This window comes from Capsicum annuum, chromosome 10, assembly GCF_002878395.1.
Source record: "Capsicum annuum cultivar UCD-10X-F1 chromosome 10, UCD10Xv1.1, whole genome shotgun sequence".
Classification (NCBI taxonomy): Eukaryota; Viridiplantae; Streptophyta; class Magnoliopsida; order Solanales; family Solanaceae; genus Capsicum; species Capsicum annuum.
In genome coordinates this window covers 52,504,329-52,510,328 of record NC_061120.1, presented here as the reverse complement: position 1 = coordinate 52,510,328, position 6,000 = coordinate 52,504,329, and positions in this window count along the sequence as shown.

The window sequence follows — 6,000 nt, the reverse complement described above, 5'->3', positions numbered from 1 at the left end:
TAAGGAAGAATATTTTTTAAAGACATTTTTTATTGGGGTCAAATATCTAAAGTCATCCATATTTAGGTCTATGACATGCAATTTCCTGGAAAACAGAAGTGGAATTAAACAAAAGTACCAAAATAATAGCAGTGACATACATACATGATGAGTATATTTGAGGTAGAAAGAAACAAATAGGATAATGGAATAAATACACAAAATTATTTTAGTAATGAATTACTCAAAATTATTTTGTATCTCTGAAAGAAACGTATAAAAAATATTTCCTAACTTATGATTGGATACTATGTCTATAATTATAGTTTTGATTTAGAGGCATATTTTTTTGGAAAAATTACATAAAAGAACAACTTAAGTTACAAAACTACTAAAAATCCCTTCACTTTTAAAAAATTACAAATATCCCAACATTTACTACTTTTACCTTGTGTAGTTAAAAGTTGAGATACATATTAAAAACTTCCAATAACTGGATTCTACTTTACTAAATATATCATCGATTTCCTTCTCATTCTACACCTGAATTTGTGGTGCAGTTTCCATCTATTTTTTAGCTCGAATTTAACTTTTGAATTAAGGTAAACTTTCCCCCCTAAAATCATATTCACTATCTTTTTATCACATCTTTCAATTTTTATCAAAAATCAATACTTTGATATCGTTTTTTACAAAGTGTTATTTTGGTAACATTGTTTAATTAATTCTTTGATTATCAATTTTTTTAGTCTATATTGTTTGAATTTACATAATGAATAGAGATTCAGTACCATCTTTTAGTCTTGGAATCTCTCAATTTTACAATATCAAACAATATGAAGAAGTTGTAAACTTTGTTCCTGATATTTTTGAGCAAGATTCTGGTGATTTTAAAGAAAATAGATCCAAGAACCGAAACGATTCATCTACGAGGAAGAAATTGTGTGAAAAGCATGAAAAAAAGGTTAAGAAAAAAGAAGTGCATGTTTCTAAGAAAAGGGGATCTAAAAGTTCTGGAGGTAAAGTTCCTACTAAAAGAAGAAGAGTTGTTGAAGTTATTTCCAGAAATGTGTTTTCAAAGGTATTTGCATGTTCAGATCTGGACAATATTAGGTCGAGATACATATTTAGACATACATGATACTTTTTCAATATCTTGTATATATGGTGCTCTGTTTATGTATTTATATGTATCTCTTGTTTTTTTAAGTTTTATTGAAATAAGCAAGCCGAAGACACATATTAGTTAGCTTAAAGACACATTTTATATACGAGGGTGTTTTTTATGTATCTCTCATTATTTATTTTTTTATTCAATTATTTATACCAAAGATACATATTCTGTAAAACATCAGATACATTTTGTATCTCGGATTTTGTATTAATGTAGATGTATGTACACTTGTTATTTTTTTTGTTCGATTTTGAGCTATAGAAACACATCTTCGGATGAATTAGGGTGCACAAAATATCTCATAAGGAAATACGTTATATTTGAATTTTTAAAAAAAAATTATGTTATCTTCAAATATAAAGTAAGCCAAATAACATTTCAAACTCAATATTTTCTTAAATAATGCAAGTCAATTATGGACCAAAATCAATTTTACAAAAGGAATATTTACATTAAACAAAAATCAAAATTAGCAATAATGATAGAGATCAAAATTAATCAAAAAATACTTCAATTAACCAAAATTCAAAATTAGCAATGTTGGTGTAGGACAAATAACATTTCAAAGTCAACATTTTCTTAAATAATGCAAGTCAAATATGGACCAAAATCAATTTTACCAAAAGAAATATGTACATTAAACAAAAATAAAAAATAGCAATACTGAAAGAAATCAAAATTTACCAAAAATACTTCAATCAACCAAAAGCCAAAATTATCAATGTTGGACCAAAATCAAAATTTACCACAAATACTACTAATATTGATCAAAAATAAAAAATAGCAATAATGGATCAAATCCACCAAATATACTATTTTATTTTTAGCAATCTAAGTAAAAAGAATTTTATTTTATTTAAATTCTTTATTGAGAATCCTAATTTGTAACTGCTACAAGTTCTTCATTCTTTCAAAAATAAAATTGTATCGGGTACGCTTTTTTAACTTCTATGTAAAACTTTCCACTCATATCATTAGGATGAGCAACGGAGATGAGTTTTCATCAACAATGTATGGGGCTTCAATTTTCCTCCTTGTTTCATCGATTTCAAGTTCTGAAGCATCCTTACTTTGAATAATTTTGAACCATTTCGATATGACGTCTTAAAAGTTCATTCACAATTTTCAGAAAAATATTTTAGGACATAGCTGCAAAAACAAACCACAACAAAATTGAAAAGAAAAATAATTACTAAATATATTATCAAATACATTTTTAAAATTTTTATAAACTATTCCATTTAATAAATAAAATAAATAACAAATCACACGCAATGCATAAATTAGATTATGTATCTCTTTATGCTATAGTGAATGAATTATGTATTGTTGAGGTTTTTGACCTGATTTTCTTACCAAAATCAAGTTTTACTTTTTCTTGTAAGAAAACTAAAAGTAACCATAATTACTTTTACTTTTCCTGAAAAGAAAATATAAAACTTTTCTATATTTGACAAACCTCTTTCTAAGAGGAAAGATTTTAGAACTCTATAAATAGAAGATCCCTTATTTCTCATGTCATAACACAATAGCATCCACAATGTAGTCTTTTAAGATTCAAGTTTAGGAGGAGATTTTGTAATACCCTAATCGTTCCTTAAGCCTAAATCTATCTTTTGAGCGGATAGGGATGGCTTCCAAAATGATTGATGTTTATATTTTGTTGTATTTCTCTAATTTCTACTTTTGTTATGTAGATCATTGAATAAGCTTTCCATTGATACCAATTTCATCGAAATCCGACATCGGACGAGGAAGTTATGGCCGTTTTACTAAGCGATGTCAGAATCCCCCAGGCCTGATGGTAGACCTGAAGTACCGCCAAGTCCATGGTGGACCATCAATTGTCCCGTCAATACAAGGCAGTAACCCCTTTTTTTGGCAGAATATCCCATTTCTGTCCCCCGAGTGACGGACGATTTGGTGGACCATCAGTTTCCTGACGGATCGTTACTTCGACCGTCACGTCGAGGCAAAATGTCCTAGTTTGGGCACTCGAGTGACGGACGATCTGGTAGACCGTCAGTTCCTCTGACGGACCGTCAGTTTAACCATCACAGACTCGATTGACAATTTTTTAAACTCATTTTGTAGGGGAATTTTGGTCATTTCCACCTATTTTGGTCTTGTATATATATATATATCCAAGTAGAGAAGAGAAGTTCATTTTTTTCTCCTTTCTCTTCCATAACCCTCTAGAAACTAGGGTTTCTTCCAAAATTCTAAATCAACTCTTCTCCAAGAAATTCAAGAATTTTCTAAAGATTTCACCAAGTTGTTCAAGAATTAACTTCTCCAAGTCAAAGGCATCAAGAAACTTAGCTCAAAAGTGTAAAGAAGAGTTTCCAATCAAGTTTGTTCATCTTAAAAATCATAATCCAAGGTATGTGGGGTTTGAACAAGAACACTTCTTTCGTTCTTGTGCCTAAAAATTTAATTTTATTGAATTTCATGATTTTTACAAAGTGGGTTTATACCCAAATTACTTTATCAAGGATTTATGAGATTTGAGCTAAACAAGATTGACATATATGACTACTTCATTGTCCTATTTCTTAAATTGAGAATTTATGTTTTTCCATGAGAAGTTTGACTATTGAATATATATTGATATTTAGCTTGAGGGTCAAAAACGAGTTCTATGATGTTTTCTTAAAGTTTTGATACTTAATATGATTTGATAAGTAAGTTTACCTGAAGATGATGAAGATTATTTTGAGATTGAGTCGAGTTAGGAATCCACAAGTTGATTATGATTCATAAATAAGATATATATTTATATTTTGGTCTTCATGATAGACCCTTGAGTTGATTGAGGTGGATTTCCTAACGCGTTCTGAGCTGAGTTTGGGAGGAGTCTTTAGCATCGAGTGGGAAGTGTGGGTTCAATGCATCCTAATTCCCCAGAACTACGTGCCACCGTAGGATTGAGATTTGAGGGCAAAAGTGCCGAGTTTGTGATCACAGAGATGAGTTTGAGGTTATACTCCCTGGCAAGAGTATAACACTCCCGCCAATGTGGGGTTCCTTCCTTAGGAGGGCAAAATGTTTGACTCCATGCGGCTCACATGGTTTATGTCGGTTGTAAGAAACTCCCAAATCCATAATAGTCTAAGTTTCTTGAGTTACCGAGTCACTCTAAGTCATGAGTCAAAGAGTTTGAGTTGAGTCCAATGATTTATTAGATTTATGAAGCATGTGTTATTATTGATGATTTATGGAAATTATGTTTAAGAAAATTCAAGCGAAGAGAGTCATTATTGTCGACATGCATGATTTTATTTTACATTTATGATATTATTTAAAAAATTATTGCATACACCCCCATATACTCAATACATTCCCAAGTACTGATTCCCATACTCTTCTGTGTTCTATATCTCCTTGTGATATAGGTTTGGGTGCTCAGTCTCAGTAGCGACAGTGATTTTTGAGTACCTTCATCTACATTTTACAGTTGGTGCATAGGACCTATGTCCCTGATTTTTCCTTGTTAGTAGATGGTCGTTTCTTTTTAGTTCAGTACGAGTCAGTTGGGGATCTGTTCCAATGGCTCCTCAGTCTTATGTAGTAGAGGCTTTTGTCAGACTAGAGTACCAATATGTACAAAAATTTCAGTATTTTGATTGTACAGGCCAGTACTTTGTCATATTTCAGTATGTTCATGACAGGATTGTTCTTTTTTGTTTTAGCTTGATTATTTTCATAATGAGTTCTAAAAGTAATGATAAGTTGGAAGGGTTACCTTGGGGCCACGTGTGGCCTTAAGCACCGTGTGACATCTCGGGATAGGTTCTTGGGGCATTACAAGCCTGGTATCAAAGCGCCTAAGGTTCAAAGAGTCCTAGGGAGTTTGAAAAGCTGCGTTACGTAGAGTCTTGATCATCGGTGTATAGAGCACCACATCTATGAGCAAGAGGCTACAGGGCATTTTAGGAAAAACTATTTCTTTCTTTCAAAAGTCTATCGTGTCTATAACTGTTTCTCTCTTCTGTTAATTCGTGCTCTTTTATGAAAGAAAATTCCTCCTCGTAGAGCTCGCAGAAACAACGAACGACCTCAACCCGTTGATTCTTTAGGTAAGATGGTGTCCCACGTGGAATTCTAGGCAACTTTTCAGGCGGTAGCCCAGGCGGTTATCGCCAATGCTCAGACCCATGCACAGGTTATAGTTTCACCTCCACAAAAAGGTAATTCAGCTGCAGCTCAGGTTCGTGACTTTATATGGATGAATTTGCCAGATTTTTATGGGTTAAAGACAGGTGAGCATCCGCAGATGTATCTTGATGAGGTGAAAAAGATCACCCAAATTATACATGTAACAGAGGAAGAGAGTGTAGAGCTAGCTTCCTATCACTTGAAAGATGTTGCTTAGGATTGGGTGGAGATGTGGAGGAAGAGTAGAGGGGAAGATGCCGCTCCCATGACTTGGCAGTTGTTCTAGGATGCGTTCTTAGATAGATTCTTTCACCCGAAGCTAAGGGAAGTGAAACTAGAAGAATTTATGAACTTGAGACAGGGCCCCATGATAGTTAAAGAGTATTCTTATAAGTTTAACCAATTATCTAAGTATGCTACAGGTATGATGGTTGATTCTAGAACTAGTATGAGTAAGTTTTTGGCTGGTGTATCTGGTTACGTTGTGAAAGAGTATAGATCCACTATGCTTAATAGGGACATGGACCTTTCAAGACTAATGATTCATGCTCAGCATATTAAAACAGATAAGGTGAAGGAGAGAGATAGAGTAAGGGAAAATAAGAGAGTTAGATCAGAGCAACAGGGGTATGGTCAGACTAGATTTTCTGGAGGGAATCGCCCTCAGTCCCAGAACCATTCACTTGTGC